At 46.1% G+C, this 17,637-nt stretch overlaps 1 pseudogene; it reads left to right on the forward strand.

Annotated features, from left to right (window-relative positions):
* Positions 1 to 1,032: 1,032 nt before the first annotated feature.
* Positions 1,033 to 16,701, forward strand: LOC127912000 (probable cationic amino acid transporter; annotated as a pseudogene).
* Positions 16,702 to 17,637: the final 936 nt, after the last annotated feature.

The following is a 17,637-nucleotide window of genomic DNA, read 5'->3' on the forward strand; positions in this document are numbered from 1 at the left end:
CACACACACACACACAACCACTGTGGTTAAACAGCTGGGTAATTGCAGGCCTCGTTTAAGTGGTTGATGGCTGAGAGGCGTGTGTGTGTGTAGTGTTCGATGATTGAGTAGTGCTCGATGATTGAGAGGTGCGTTGGCCCACTCTACATAAATGACTTCTCTTCCTGAGTGCAGACAGAGGGGAATAATAGTGAATTAAACAGAGAAAGAGAAAGCTCATTGAAAGAGGGAAAGAGGTTGTCAGTAATAGCAGTCATCAGAGCAGGTTATTTTCCTACCCGGGCGCACATACAGACTGTGTAATAAACTCCTGTTCACTTTAGACCAGATGGTTTTACTCAATCATCTTCTATGAGTGCAGTCGTTGACTGACTGGGCGGAGGACAAGGGGATTGGTTGATCGAAGGTTGAATCCGTGACTGTGTCTCAAATAGAGCCCTGTTCCCTCTATAGGGCTCTACTTTTGACCAGTACTCTGGACTAAGTGCACTATGTCGGGAATAGGGTGCCATTTGGGACGTACCAGCCTGTAATTATTTGTCTATGGCTGTAATTATATTGTGTGTGCTTGTGTGGGTCTGTAACAGAACAATGTGTTCTGTCAGATTGGGGGGAGTGGAGGAGTTGAGTCCTTACAGTCCATCAACTCTGAGTTCATCTCAGGTCAGATCTAATCAGGAAGTGATGATGACTCAGGAAGTTACAACACAACACAGTCATCTGGAACGCATGCAAGCACACACACACACACATACACATACAGACGGATATGAACTGTCCTCTATGGCTTGGTGTTATGAGATGGTTGCTATAACAACAGGTCTACAAGGACCAGCTGATAATTAGTTCTCTGTGTTCAGGTATAAACTCATTCTGGAAGACACACCTCGCTGTGTGTATGTGTGTGTGTGTGTGTTTACAGTAAAGGATGGATAACCAGCCATATCTTCCCCAATGTGACTGTAACTGTCAAACAGCTGTGGACAAGACACCGACATGGTGTCATATGTTATCAGCTGTATTGTACTGTATGTGTAAAAACATGGGATTTTCTGTTACAGATTGACACCTGAGACAACAGAGAACATATCACCATGAAGCACTGCTGACACCCCCCTCACCTGACTACCAGAGAGAAGACACTTTCTTCCTCCCATCCTCTCTCCCACTCAGCCCATCTTCACAAGGATAAACGTTATTTACGAGAGTGGGAAAGGTGAACGCCGGAGGATAAAATAGAAAAAAGGCTAAAGCCCTCTCTTGACCCTTGACCTCTAACCACTGACCTGTGACCTCAGTATGTCAGGCCTGCGTGGTAAGCTGCAGCGTGTCCAGTGGCGGGCAGGATGGCACACCTTCACCTCCAGAGTCCTCAGGACCAAACCAGTAGAGAGCATGTTGGACTCTGGGACAGGTAGGTGTTTACAGGGGGGCCTCTAGGAGTGTGAAGGAAGGTGGTAATGTGTGTGTATGTGTGTGTGTGGATATATGTGTGTGGGTGTGTGGGTTATATTAACGTGTGTTTTATGTTAAGGTGTGTGTTTGTATGCTAATGTAAGTGTGTGTGTACAGGTGGTACCAGCAGCCATGGCACCAAACTAGCGAGGGTGTTGTCCACGGTAGACCTGGTGTCACTAGGGGTGGGCAGCTGCGTTGGCACGGGGATGTACGTGGTCTCTGGGCTGGTTGCTAAGGAGATGGCCGGACCTGGCGTCATCGTCTCCTTCATCATCGCTGCTGTCGCCTCTATACTGTCAGGTAACACACACACACACACACACACACACACACACACACACACACACACACACACACACACGCGCACACGCACACGCACATACAAACACGCACGCACGCAGGCACGCACGCACGCACACACACACACACACACACACACACGCGCACGCACTCGCGCACACGCACCCGCACACACGCACACACAAACACGCACGCGAGCAGGCACACACACACACACACACACACACACACACACACACACACACACACACACACACACACACACACACACACACACACACACAGCTACTGTACATGATATTTGTGCGTCTCCCCTTCAGGAGTGTGTTATGCTGAATTTGGGGTTCGCGTTCCCAAGACAACAGGCTCAGCCTACACCTACAGCTACGTGACAGTGGGGGAGTGTGTGGCCTTTTTCATTGGCTGGAACCTGATCCTGGAGTACCTGATTGGTACAGCCGCGGGGCGTCGGCTCTCAGCAGCATGGCGGACTCACTAGCCAATAAAAGCATCTCTACGTTTATGACTACACACATCGGAACACTCAACGGCCTGGGTGAGTCTGGAGAGGGGAGGAGAGGGGAGGGAGGGGGTGGAGAAGGGAGGAGGGTGTGTGCTGTATATCTGTGTGGGTGTGTGTGGTGTTTCCAGTAGCTGTGACATAATCTTCCCTGAGACCTGGGCTGTGTCCAGCGTAGAAATGTAGTGCCTTTCTGACAGTTAGAGTAATAATACAAGTCAGTAAGGTTCACCTTCCTGAATGTGAGCCTGACGTCTAGAGTGGCTAGCAGTATAGGAACAGACAGTGAAAGCTCATTCCTTAACATAACAGATTATCACTACTTTTTCTGTTTGTGGATTGTAGCGAGGGTTATGCTACAGTGTTGTGACAGTTGTGTGACAGCCTAGGAAATGTGAAAACAGACAGAGGGAGACAAAATCTCTCTGACAGGAAAAGGAAATGTTAACTTTCCAACCGCTGGCCATCTAGCCTGCCATCCATTCCCTCTGCTCACACACACACACACACACACACACACACACACACACACACACACACACACACACACACACACACACACACACACACACACGCACACGCACACGCACACACACACACACACACACTGTTGGCACGGTGCATGACTGTTGACAGTGTGTGTTCATGTGTTTTCTGCTGGTTCCGTTTTTGGTAATGGTGGGGCCCAGGTATCTAATGTAAGCTCTGTTACAGTAAACTCGTGTGAACCATTTCAACTTTGAGCCTGTTTCTTATGCTGTTTCTTATGAGGTCTAAAGGCAATAGACACTAAAAGTCTGCAGGTCCAGACAACCTGGGCCCCGACCTCTTAAAGATAGCAGCTGGTATTATTACTGAACCTGTGGCTCACATTTTCAACTTCAGTCAATCAATTCCATACCCAGCATTTGGAAATCAGCTTATGTCCTCCCACTGCTAAAGGGTGAAGATCCCTCAGATCTAATAACTATCGTCCTGTCTCCCAACTCCCTATCCTGGCCAAAGGGGTTAGGACTGTGGCGTTCACGATATTTCGTCAGCCGGTGATTGTCAAGCAAATAACTGTCAGTCTCACGGTAATTGACCATTAATTAACATGAACACATTTAGCATCTCCTGGCTTTCATACATTTTTAAAAGTCTATTAAATCCATGTAATACAGCCTACATGTTCCACCATAATTTGCAAATAAATTCATAAAAAGTCCTACAATGTGATTTTCTGCATTTCTTTTTCACATTTTGTCTGTCATAGTTGAAGTGTACCTATGATGAAAATTACAGGCCTCACTCAATTGCACAATTGGTGGCTGACTAAATACTTGTTTGCCCCACTGTATGTCAGTTAGGCTCTACACCCCTTGTAAAGCGGATTAATGTGCTTCATTTAAAAAAGTTATTTGGCCACTTTAGTTGTGATACAAACCTTACTAAAACATATAGGCTTATGGGCTAGGCTTTAGTTGTGATACAAACCTTACTAAAACATATAGGCTTATGGGCTAGGCTTTAGTTGTGATACAAACCTTACTAAAACATATAGGCTTATGGGCTAGGCTTTAGTTGTGATACAAACCTTACTAAAACATATAGGCTTATGGGCTAGGCTTTAGTTGTGATACAAACCTTACTAAAACATATAGGCTTATGGGCTAGGCTTTAGTTGTGATACAAACCTTACTAAAACATATAGGCTTATGGGCTAGGCTTTAGTTGTGATACAAACCTTACTAAAACATATAGGCTTATGGGCTAGGCTTTAGTTGTGATACAAACCTTACTAAAACATATAGGCTTATGGGCTAGGCTTTAGTTGTGATACAAACCTTACTAAAACATATAGGCTTATGGGCTAGGCTTTAGTTGTGATACAAACCTTACTAAAACATATAGGCTTATGGGCTAGGCTTTAGTTGTGATACAAACCTTACTAAAACATATAGGCTTATGGGCTAGGCTTTAGTTGTGATACAAACCTTACTAAAACATATAGGCTTATGGGCTTTGCGACTATGATTTGAACAAGTCACAAAAAAAAGGCATTGTTTCATATACTGGGCGTCATCCACAAGTGATAATACAGTTGAAGTTGGAAGTTTACATGCTCTTAGGTTGGAGTCATTAAAACTCCTTTTTCAACCACTCCACAAATTTCTTGTTAACAAACTATAGTTTTGGCAAGTCGGTTAGGACGTCTACTTTGTGCATGACACAAGAAATTCTTCCATCAATTGATTATAGACAGAATATTTTACTTGAAATTCACTGTATCACAATTCCAGTGGGTCAGAAGTTTACATACACAGTTGACTGCGTCTTTAAACAATTCCAAAAAATGATGTCATTGCTTTAGAAACTTCTGATAGGCTAATCGACAACATTTGAGTCAATTGGAGGTGTACCTGTGGCTGTATTTCAAGGCCTACCTTCAAACTCAATGCCTCTTTGCTTGACATCATGGGAAAATCAAAAGAAATCAGCCAAGACCTCAGAAAACAATTGTAGACCTCCACAAGTCTGGTTCTTCCTTGGGAGGAATTTCCAAACGCCTGAAGGTACCACATTCATCTGTACAAACAGTAGTATGCCAGTATAAACACCATGTGACCACGCAGCCGTCATACCGCTCAGGAAGGAGCGTTCTGTCTCCTAGAGATGAATGTACTTTGGTGCGAAAAGTGCAAATCAATCCCAGAACAACAGCAAAAGGACCCTGTGAAGATGCTGGAGGAAACAGGTACAAATGTATCTATATCCACAGTAAAACGAGTCCTATAAGGACATAACCTGTAAGGCCGCTCAGCAAGAAAGAAGCCACTTCTCCAAAACCGCCATTAAAAAGCCAGACTACTGTTTGCAACTGCACATGGGGACAAAGATTGTACTTTTTGGAGAAATGTCCTCTGGTCTGATGAAACAAAAATAGAACGATTTGGCCATAATGACCATCGTTATGTTTGGAGGAAAAAGGGGGAGGCTTGCAAGCCGAAGATCACCAACCCAACTGTGAAGCACGAGGGTGGCAGCATCATGTTGTGGAGGTGCTTTGCTGCAGGAGGGACTGGTGCACTTCACAAAATAGATGGCATCTTGAGGAATGAAATTATGTGGATATATGGAAGCAATATCTCAAGACATCAGTTAAAGCTTGGTTGAAAATGGGTCTTCCAAATGGACAATGACCCCAAGCATACTTCTAATGTTGTGGCAAAATGGATTAAGGACAATAAAGTCAAGGTATTGGAGTGGCCATCAAAACCCTGACCTCAATCCTATAGAAAATTCCCTTTAGAAAATATGTGAGCAGAACTGAAAAAGCGTGTGCGGGCAAGGAGGCCTACAAACCTGACTCAGTTACACCAGCTCTGTCAGGAGTAATGGGCCAAAATTCACCTAACTTATTGTGGGAAGCTTGTGGAAGGCTACCTTAAACGTTTGACGCAAGTTAAACTATTTAAAGGCAATGCTACCAAATACTAATTGAGTGTATGTAAACTTCTGACCCACTGGGAATGTGATGAAAGAAATAAAAGCTGAAATAAATAATTCTCTCTACTATTATTCTGACATTTCACATTCTTAAAATAAAGTGGTGATCCTAACTGACCTAAGACATGGAATTCTTACTAGGATTAAATGTCAGGAATTGTGAAAAACTGAGCTTAAATGTATTTGGCTAAGGTGTATGTTAACTTCCGACTTCAACGATATACAATTCACAAGTGATAGGCTAATTTTGCCACCCATCAGACTATTCTTGATATAATATTGTCTTTACATATACTAAATTGTAACGGTGTTCTTCGTTTGTCAAAAGAGAGTCGGACCGAAATGCAGCGTGGTGGTTACTCATGACTTTAATAGAAAAAGTCACGAAATAACGATACAAAATACAAAACAACAAACGGAACGTGAAACCTAATTACAGCCTATCTGGTGAAACTACACAGAGACAGGAACAATCACCCACGAAATACAAAGCGAAACCAGGCTACCTAAATACGGTTCCCAATCAGAGACAACGAGAATCACCTGACTCTGATTGAGAACCGCCTCAGGCAGCCAAGCCTATACAACACCCCTAATCAGCCGCGATCCCAAATACTACAAACCCCAATACGAACATACAATATAACATAAACCCATGTCACACCCTGGCCTGATCAAATAATTAAAGAAAACACAAAATACTAAGACCAAGGCGTGACAGAACCCCCCCCCCCCTAAGGTGCGGACTCCCGGACGCACCTCAAAACCATAGGGAGGGTCCGGGTGGGTGTCTGTCCATGGTGGCGGTTCCGGCTTGGGACGTGGACCCCACTCCATTAATGTCCTAGTTCCTCCCCTTCGCGTCCTGGGATAATCCACCCTCCCAGCCGACCATGGCCTAATAGTCGTCACCCAGAACCCCACAGAACTGAGGAGCAGCTCGTGACTGAGGGACAGCTCGGGACTGAGGGGCAGCTCGGGACTGAGGGGCAGCTCGGGACTGAGGGGCAGCTCGGGACTGAGGGGCAGCTCGGGACTGAGGGGCAGCTCGGGACTGAGGGGAAGCTCGGGACTGAGGGGAAGCTCGGGACTGAGGGGCAGCTCGGGGCTGAGGGGCAGCCCGGAACTGAGGGGCAGCCCGGAACTGAGGGGCAGCCCAGTACTGAGAGAAAGCCCAGTACTGAGAGGAAGCCCAGTACTGAGAGGAAGCCCAGTACTGAGATGAAGCTCAGGCAGGTAGTAGGCTCCGGTAGATCCTGGCTGGCTGGCGGATCTGGAAGATTCTGGTTGACTGGCAGATCTGGAAGAGACTTTTTGACTGGCAGATCTGGAAGATTCAGGTTGACTAGCAGATCTGGAAGATTCTGGTTGACTGGCAGATCTGGAAGAGACTGGTTGACTGGCAGATCTAGCTGCTCTATGCAGACTGACAGCTCCTTGCAGACTGACAGCTCTGGCTGCTTCATACCGACTGACAGCTCTGACTGCTCCATGCAGGCTGACAGCACCTTGCAGACTAGCAGCTCCTTGCAGACTGGCAGCTCCTTGCAGACTGGCAGCTCAGGCTGCTTTATGCAGACTGACAGCTCTGGCTTCTTCATACAGACTGACAGCTCTGACTGCTCCATGCAGGCTGACAGCACCCTGCAGACGAGTAGCTCCTTGCAGACTGATAGCTCCTTGCAGACTGGCAGCTCCTTGCAGACTGGCAGCTCTTTGCAGACTGACAGCTCTGGCTGCGTCATGCAGACTGACAGCTCTGACTGCTCCATGCAGGCTGACAGCACAGCGCCTCTATTTCTTCCTTGGGACGGCGATATTCTCCCAGCTGCGCCCAGGGTCCTTTTCCGTCTAATATCATCTCCCAAGACCAGAAATCCTTATATTGCTGCTCCTCACAATTAACGGGGAGAGTAGGCTCAGGTCTGACTCCTGACTCAGCCACTCTCTCTCTGAGCCCTCCCCAATAAATATTTGGGGGTTACTTTCGGTTTTCGCTCTGCGCCACCGTGTCTTTCTTTTCGACTCCATTCGCCTATAGCCCTCTTCGCACTGCTCCAACGAATCCCAGGCGGGCTCCTGCACTCTCTCTGGGTCGGCCGCCCACCTGTCTATTTCTTCCCACGTCGTATATTCCATGCCATTGCTGTCCATAACGTCCTCCCTTCGCTGTTCAAGCTGTCGCTGCCTGTTAACACGCTGCTCGGTCCGTGTGTGGTGGGTGATTCAGGTAATCCCAAATACTACAAACCCCAATACAAACATACAACATAACATAAACCCATGTCACACCCTGGCCTGACCAAATATATAACGAAAACACAAAATACTAAGACCAAGGCGTGACATAAATAATATATTTGTGACATTTTTATTGATTTAGAATGGACCATTATCATGCACTTGTATCGAAACAGGGGCAGCGGGACAAATACATGTCATCTATGCACTTAAATAACGAATGGAGGACGCTTTTCCCTGTGGTTTATTTCATTCCAGCCAGGTACACTATACTCCTGTTGTAAAGAGAAGCAATGTGCTTAATATTAGGAAAGTTGAGAAATAAATATAGTAGGCCTAGCCTATAGAAAGCTGATGGGATCCTCCTCTTTTTAATAGAAGCCATCCCTCTGTTTTCTCACACAATTGCATAGCCTATAGAAATGTTGTGCAACATGACCTCTCATGAAGTGTTTGATGAGATTTTCGAATACTTTTGCATTAATGTTAGAGTGATTAGAGGGACAATAAAGTGCTGAGTACCAGGCAGTTAGCAATTTTGGTAAGCTACTAACGACCAGCAGCAACATCAGAGCTTGGAGAAGCCTAATTACCCTAACTAAACAGTCTTGTGGAATTTGACTGCCATCATGACTCGTGACCACCGGTGTGGCGGTAATACGGTCACCGTAACAGCCCTAAGAGGGGTTCAGTCTGACTTTAGATTGGGGCACAGCACTACGACTGCAGCTATAGAAGTGGCAAATTACATCATAAATGCACTTGATAAAATGCAGCATTGTGCTGCTCTGTTTGTTGATATATCAAAGGCATTTGATTCAGTTGACCATGAATTGTTGCTAGCTAGATTCAGTAACATTGGTCTCAGTGAAGGGGCAGTAAATTGGTTTAGGAACTATCTTTCTGGTAGAACACAATATGTATGTACTGACAATCACAAGTCTATCTTTCTTGAGATTAATATGTGCCCCAGGGTTCCAGTCTACAATCCATGCTTCATCTAGATATGTTAGTGCCACTGAATGAATTTACATTTTTTATGGGAGACTCTGTTACAGAGGAGTGTAAATGCTTATTTTAAATCTGGATTATGTTGTTGTATTCTATTCTATTGTTGTATGTTTTAATTCTGTAATGTATTGATTGTTGCTGCCTTCTTGGCCAGGTCTCCCTTGAAAAGGAGTCTCTGGGTCTGAATGGGCATTTCCTGGTTAAATAAAGGTTAAATAAAAAATGTATGTTTACCTCCCGGTGTGGTGTGTATTTAACCTTCCCTCCCTCAAACTACTTCTTCCCATCCCTCTCACCCTCACTCTCTGCTCCCCCTCCCTCCCTCTCCCCATCCCTCTCACCCTCACTCTCTGCTCCCCCTCCCTCCCTCTCCCCATCCCTCTCACCCTCACTCTCTGCTCCCCCTCCCTCCCTCTCCCCATCCCTCTCTCCCTCGCTCTCTGCTCCCCCTCCCTCCCTCTCCCCATCCCTCTCTCCCTCGCTCTCTGCTCCCCCTCCCTCCCTCTCCCCATCCCTCTCTCCCTCACTCTCTGCTCCCCCTCCCTCCCTCCCTCTCCCCATCCCTCTCTCCCTCGTTCTCCCCTCTGCTCCAACTCGCTCCCTCCCTCCCTCCTCCCCTCCCTCTCTCCCTTCCTCTCCCCTCTGCTCTCCCTCACTCTTTCCCTCCCTCCCTCCTCCTCTCCCTCCACTCCCCTCTAGGTAAAGGAGAGCAGTCGTACCCAGACCTCCTGGCCCTGCTGATAGCAGTAATAGTGACAGTGATCGTGGCCCTGGGGGTGAAGAACTCAGTAGGGTTTAATAATGTGTTGAATGTGATCAACCTGATGGTGTGGGTCTTCATGATGGTGGCCGGACTCTTCTTCGTTAACGGACACAACTGGGACGATGGAAGGTTCTTACCCTTCGGGTGGTCAGGGGTGAGACACACAAACAGACGTGTATACATATGCACACCCTATTACACACATACATTGGCAGGCATGCAGATATGCAATGAATTGTGATATTCAACTCATTAGTCAACTTCTCCTAGTTTACTAGCTAGGTTTAGTAGCAACATTGCTAACTAGCAGCTAACTCGAGCTCAACTGTTGGTGGAATCATAATGCGACAAGTGATTGTGTTTTAACACAGCCTTTAACCACTGTCTCTCTTGTGTGTGTTTATACCAGGTGATGCAGGGAGCGGCAACATGTTTCTATGCCTTCATAGGGTTTGACATCATCGCTACAACAGGAGAGGAAGCCAAGAGCCCCAACACCTCTATACCCTATGCTATTACTGTTTCCCTCATCACCTGCCTTACTGCATACGTCTCTGTGAGTACACACACACATACACACACATACACACACACACATACACACACACATACACACACACACACACACATACACACACACACACACACACACACACACACACACACACACACACACACACACACACACACACACACACACACACACACACACACACACACACGCATACACGCAGACACGCAGACACACATACATACACACACACACACATACACACGCAGACCCACATGGACACACACGCACACACACACACACATACATACATACACGCATACACGCAGACATACACACATACATTCACACACGCATACACGCACACGCATACACGCAGACACACACACACACACACACACACACACACACACACACACACACACACACACACACACACACACACACACACACACATACATACACACACACACACACACACACATACATACACACACGCATACACGCAGACACACACACATGGACACACACAAACACACACATACACATCCATGCCCTATTCGGTGCAAATTACATCATTTGCTCTCAAGAGTTTGTCAGGATGTATGATTTCTGGTTGGTTGGACTCTCTCTATGTATGTCTGTGGTTTAGGATATAGACTCTATTCTCTATGGTTTCAGATATAGACTGTCTATATACTCTATGGTATCACATATAGACTCTCTATGTATGTTTGTGGTTTAGGATATAGACTTTATCTGTATTCTCTATGGTTTCAGATATAGACTGTCTATATACTCTATGGTTTCAGATATAGACTGTCTATATACTCTATGGTTTCAGATATAGACTGTCTATATACTCTATGGTTTCAGATATAGACTGTCTATATACTCTATGGTTTAAGATATAGACTCTATCTATATACTCTATGGTTTCAGATATAGACTGTCTATATTCTCTATGGTTTCAGATATAGACTGTCTATATACTCTATGGTTTCAGATATAGACTGTCTATATACTCTATGGTTTAAGATATAGACTCTATCTATATACTCTATGGTTTCAGATATAGACTCTATCTATATACTCTATGGTTTCAGATATAGACTCTATCTATATACTCTATGGTTTAAGATATAGACTCTATCTATATACTCTATGGTTTAAGATATAGACTGTCTATATACTCTATGGTTTAAGATATAGACTGTCTATATGCTCTATAGTTTAAGATATAGACTCTATCTATATGCTCTATGGTTTCAGATATGGAATCTGTACTCTAATGTTTCAGATACAGACATGTTCTATATCTCTGGTTTAGGTTAGGTTGGTAATCTGTCAGTAATAGACGGCATTTTTATTTCTGTCTCTCTCTTTCTCCATAATCTCTGCATCCTAATCTCTCTCTGATCTCTGATCTGTGACAGATGGTCAGTTTACGTAGATCAGAGAGGCGCAACCCTACACACACACACACACACACACACACGCACGCACGCACATACTACGTACGCACACACACACACACACACACACACACACACACACACACACACACACACACACACACACACACACACACACACACACACACCTGCACACTTGAGTTTATCTTCATAACCCTCTCTCTCTCTCTCTCTCTCTCTCTCTCTGTCTCTCTCTGTCTCTGTCTCTCTATGTCTCTCTCTGTCTCTGTCTCTCTCTCTGTGTCTCTCTCTGTCTCTCTCTCTGTCTCTCTCTCTGTGTCTCTCTCTGTCTCTCTGTCTCTCTCTGTCTCTCTCTGTCTATGTCTATGTCTCTGTCTCTGTCTCTCTATGTCTCTCTCTGTCTCTCTCTCTGTGTCTCTCTCTGTCTCTCTGTCTCTCTCTGTCTCTCTCTGTCTCTCTCTGTCTCTCTCTGTCTATGTCTCTGTCTCTGTCTCTCTCTGTCTCTCTCTGTCTCTGTCTATGTCTCTGTATCTGTCTCTGTCTCTCTCTGTCTCTCTCTGTCTCTCTCTGTCTCTCTCTGTCTCTCTCTGTCTCTCTCTCTCTCTCTGTCTCTCTCTGTCTCTATGTCTCTCTCTGTCTCTGTCTCTCTCTCTGTCTCTCTCTGTCTCTCTCTCTGTGTCTCTCTCTGTCTCTCTGTCTCTCTCTGTCTCTCTCTGTCTATGTCTATGTCTCTGTCTCTGTCTCTCTCTGTCTCTCTCTGTCTCTGTCTCTCTCTGTCTCTCTCTGTCTCTCTCTGTCTCTCTCTGTCTCTGTCTATCTCTGTCTGTGTCTCTCTCTGTCTCTGTCTGTCTCTGTCTCTCTCTGTCTCTGTCTCTCTCTGTCTCTGTCTATCTCTGTCTGTGTCTCTCTCTGTCTCTCTCTGTCTCTGTCTCTCTCTGTCTATGTCTATGTCTCTGTCTCTCTCTGTCTCTCTCTGTCTCTGTCTCTCTCTGTCTCTGTCTCTCTCTGTCTCTGTCTCTCTCTGTCTCTGTCTCTCTCTGTCTCTCTCTGTCTCTGTCTCTGTCTCTGTCTCTGTCTCTGTCTCTCTCTCTGTCTCTGTCTCCTCTCTGTCTCTCTCTCTGTCTCTGTCTCTGTCTCTGTCTCTCTCTGTCTCTGTCTCTCTCTGTCTCTCTCTGTCTCTCTCTCTCTCTCTGTCTCTGTCTCTGTCTCTCTCTCTCTCTCTCTGTCTCTCTCTCTCTCTCTCTGTCTCTCTCTCTCTCTCTCTGTCTCTCTCTCTGTCTCTCTCTCTGTCTCTGTCTCTCTCTGTCTCTGTCTCTCTCTGTCTCTCTCTCTCTCTGTCTCTGTCTCTCTCTGTCTCTGTCTATCTCTAGGTATCAGTGATTCTGACTCTGATGGTTCCCTATACAGAGATCGATGCAGACGCTCCTCTGATGGAGATGTTTGCTGTACATGGCTGTTATTTTGCTAAGTACATAGTAGCAGTAGGCTCTGTAGCTGGCCTGTCTGTCAGTCTCCTGGGCTCTCTGTTCCCCATGCCACGAGTCATCTACGCTATGGCTGGAGACGGACTGCTGTTCAGGTGACAACACACACATGGACACACACTCACACACACACACACGGACATGATCATACACAAACACACAAGCACACACACGCATATATTAATAACGTTCGCATTATGCGTGTGTGTGTGTGTGTGTGTGCGTGTGTGTGTGTCTAGGTTCCTGGCCCATGTGTCTCCCTACACTGAGACTCCAGCGGTGGCATGTGTTGTGTCTGGCTGTCTGGCTGCTCTCCTCTCTCTCCTCGTCTCCCTACGAGATCTCATAGAGATGATGTCCATAGGAACACTACTGGCTTACACACTGGTGAGTTACACACACACACACACACACACACACACATACACACACACACACACTCACACACACTCACACACACACAAACTCTCACTCTTCTCTACCTCTTCCAGGTTAGTGTGTGTGTGTTGTTGCTACGCTACCAGCCAGAATCAGACATCCACGGCTTTGTGAACTTCCTGTCTGAGGAGCAGTCCAATAAGAAGAAGGAGGGCGTGTTAGCTGAGTGTGAGAAGGAAGTGTGCTCTCCAATCAGTGAAGTAGATGACTACGGAGGACCTCAAACTAACACCTGTGGAGCTAAGAATCTCCCTCGCTAGGTGCACACACACACACACACACACACACACACACATCCAATCCTACTACCCTGATACCATATTACCCTAACATTGTAAATTGTAATATTGTAAATTGTAATATTGTAACATTGTAATATTGTAACATTGTAATATTGTAACATTGTAATATTGTAATCCAGGCGACAACGAGATGCTGATTGGTAAACCAGATAAAACCACTTACACTGCCAGCCACCCAGAACTACGGCACCGTCGACATGGGCTCCGGCGCCGAATCAGAAGAGTCAGAGGGCGGGATGTCGTGGAGCTGAAGAAGCTGATTGGTCAGCGGTACTACACCATGAGGATCGATTGGGCCTGCCTGGAAAGATGGACCCGGCCCACTCCGGCAACAGGAAAGACCGTTACTGTCTGTGTCCTCCTCCTCTTCCTCGTAGTCTTCATCTTCAACTCCTTCATCATCTTCGGTAAGGACACATCTCTGTTGAACACTCAGTACTATTGAAACTATACTCCTATTGATACACCATTAGTTTCTGTATTATATCCATTTCTTATAAGATTCAAACCCACATTTCTCAAATGACTTACACTAAACAACATACATCTAAAACTACACAAATAAACTAACTGCGAACTGCTAAAATCATTCATTCTATTGTATATTATCCCATTGAATTATTGAAGTTTCTGCATGGCGAACGTTTCCTTCTCTAGCTATTTCCCTCCTGTATCTTCTCTTCTCCAGGAGCGGCCAGCATCGGTGATGGCAGCTGGTGGGCTCTTCTCCTGCTGATCTTCCTGGTCATCTTCATGGCCCTCCTCATCGTCATCATCCTGCAGCAGCCAGAGAACCCAAAGCGACTGCCCTACATGGCTCCGGCTGTTCCCTGGGTTCCTGCTGCTGCCATGCTGGTCAACAGCTACCTGATGTTAAAACTGTCTGCCATCACCTGGATACGCTTCGCTATCTGGTGTTTCCTAGGTGCGTTACTGGAGAGACGAGTGGATGGATAGATGGATGAATGGATGGATGAATGGATGGATGGATGGATGAAAGTACATGTATATACCACATACTCTAACATTGTGTGAGTGTGTATGTGCACGATGCCTGTGTGTGTGTGCGTCTCACCCTGCGGTTTGGTGTGTGTCTCCCCTTCAGGTATCCTGATCTACTTTGGTTATGGGATGTGGAACAGTACTTTGGAGATCAGGTCCAGGGAGCAGGAGGTCCATGCGTCTACATACCAGCGCTACGATGGTCACCATGCCGGGGTGGACGACGGCTTCTCAGGCTTCAGCGTTGACGACGACCTCTACCCCCCTAGCAACAACGACCCCTGGGCCGCACCACATGGTGTCGACGGGTCAGGGCTGGTACCCCCCAAGGCTGATGATGATGATTGGACGGTTCCGAAGGGAGGAGCTAAGAGAGCGCTGGCGGAGGAGGACCCAGTAGATTTCTGAGAAGAAAGGAATGATGGACGGATGGACAGATGGACGGATGTTTCCGAGAGGATTGATAGATGTTACTGTTGTTAACAACTGAATGTACTGCCTACTGCCGGCTGCCTGCCTGCCGGGTGTGTGTGTGTTGTGTGTGTGTGTGTGTGTGTGTGTGTGTGTGTGTGTGTGTGTGTGTGTGTGTGTGTGTGTCTGTGTGTGTGTGTCTGTGTGAATGTTTGTGTGGGTCCCTTGTTACTTATTTAAAAACATATTTTTTTCATTGAATTACAAAGGAAGTATGATCCTATGGAGGAAAGCTGTAGACTAACAATCAGAAACAGTGGGTCTTTGGGTTGACTTGGTGATGGGCATACAGTGAAGGTATTTTCCTCTCACTATAGACAGTCCAGAGTGATGACAGACTGGGAGCGACGAGTCAGCATTTCCTGGTTCGCCACACTCACAGGAAGTTGTCAGAGCGCTGATCCGAGGTCACTTCCTGTCACTGGTGCAGGTGTCTCTGCTGCTTCTCTCATCTCACAGAGAGGAAACTAGCTACACACACACACACACAGACACACTTAGACACACACCCGCCTCTCCAGTCTCTATCTGGGAAGGAGGGGGGCTGATGGGGTTTTGTTTCACATTGTAATTGGACTTTGCTTGCAATAGTGCCTTCATCTGTGTGTGCATGCGTGTGTGTGTTTTTCTTTTGGGTGTGTGTGTGCATGCGTGCGTGTGTGTGTACGCTTTCACACCTTGTATCTATGTCCCCTTCAGGGTCTTACCAGTGGAGTGTGTTTGTGACTTATTTTGCTCCATCCCACTCTCTATGAACCCCCCCCCCCCATCCCACCCCCCCACAAGCCCCTGTTGCTGCGTTACTAGAGCTCAGAATGGAAAGGTTCTAAATGACCTATTTGTTCTAAACAGAGTTATGGACGCCACCCTGCTCTGCTCTGCCTACAGGCTAAAGCTCCAAATGAATGTTACTATATTAGAAAGAAGACGAGATGAGAATTGCTCTCACATCAGACAAATATCTCTGAGTGTTTAGTCACATAGAACCCTCTAATTCTATGATCTCCGCCCCCTTGGGGAAGCCTTACTTGTCAAATGCACTAAACTAAAGATGCCACGCGACCCCTCCTACTCTCCACGACCCCTAACTGCTGACCTCTATCCCTAACCACACTACCCAGGGTTCTCTCTGCTCTTCAGGGGTGGGCTCGCTTGTGTTGTCCAGTGAAACACACACACACACAAACACACACACACACACTCACACACGCATACACACACACACACATACACACACACACACACTCACACACACGCACGCACGCACGCACGCACGCACGCCACGCACGCACGCACACACACACACACACACACACACACACACACACACACACACACACACACACACACACACACACACACACACACACACACACACACACACACACACACACACACACAGTTCAGCTGAACCCAAAACCAGAAAGGGGCTTCAGTAGGTACTCTGTGCTCCATAGTTGTACTGTAAATATTATGTCTCTGTGTGTGTGAGAGTGTGCATGCGCAGTATGTGTGTGTGTGCGTGCGTGCGTGTGTGTGTGTGTTCCATGCCTGTGGCTATGTAACGTGGCTGGCTGGTGAATGTGATAGCATGCTAATGTGCATAGCATGGATGTAGATGTTGTATTTGCATGTGGTGACCGACGGCTAAGAGACATTATAGAACTAACAACACCCTACTCCAAGATGACCCCTGACCCCTGATAAGGGAAACTATAGGGTGAAGGGGACTGGTCGATCTAGAACTGGGGTATGATATGTAGCAAATTTAGTAGGTGGTGGTTCTTTGGTTTCATCTCCACCCCTCACAACCACTAACTCCACCCCCTGTGTTTACAAAGCAAGCCAAAGTCCACAACATTTGTTAACTTTGTAGAGAACAAAACAACCATGAGAATCCAGTTGACCATAGACCTTTACAATAGATTGAAGTCACTCACTGTATATTCGAGGGTTACACCATAACCCTGTACGTTCTGCTTATAAACGGTTCATAATCACTACAACAGGGTTTGTTTAGGTCAAACTGAATTATGAATGTTAACTATTCATTAAGGATCCACCTGGAACCAAATATAAAAATACCCAAATAATGCAATTTTTCTATTGATGCAGTTTACTAAGGGTTAACTACATATTTAATAATGTTTAGAAGACATTTTTAAGCAGAATTCATGTTTTACTGAAACCACTTGGTAGAGTAGACACATG

Source organism: Oncorhynchus keta, chromosome 26 (assembly GCF_023373465.1).
Source record: "Oncorhynchus keta strain PuntledgeMale-10-30-2019 chromosome 26, Oket_V2, whole genome shotgun sequence".
In the NCBI taxonomy this organism is placed as follows: Eukaryota; Metazoa; Chordata; class Actinopteri; order Salmoniformes; family Salmonidae; genus Oncorhynchus; species Oncorhynchus keta.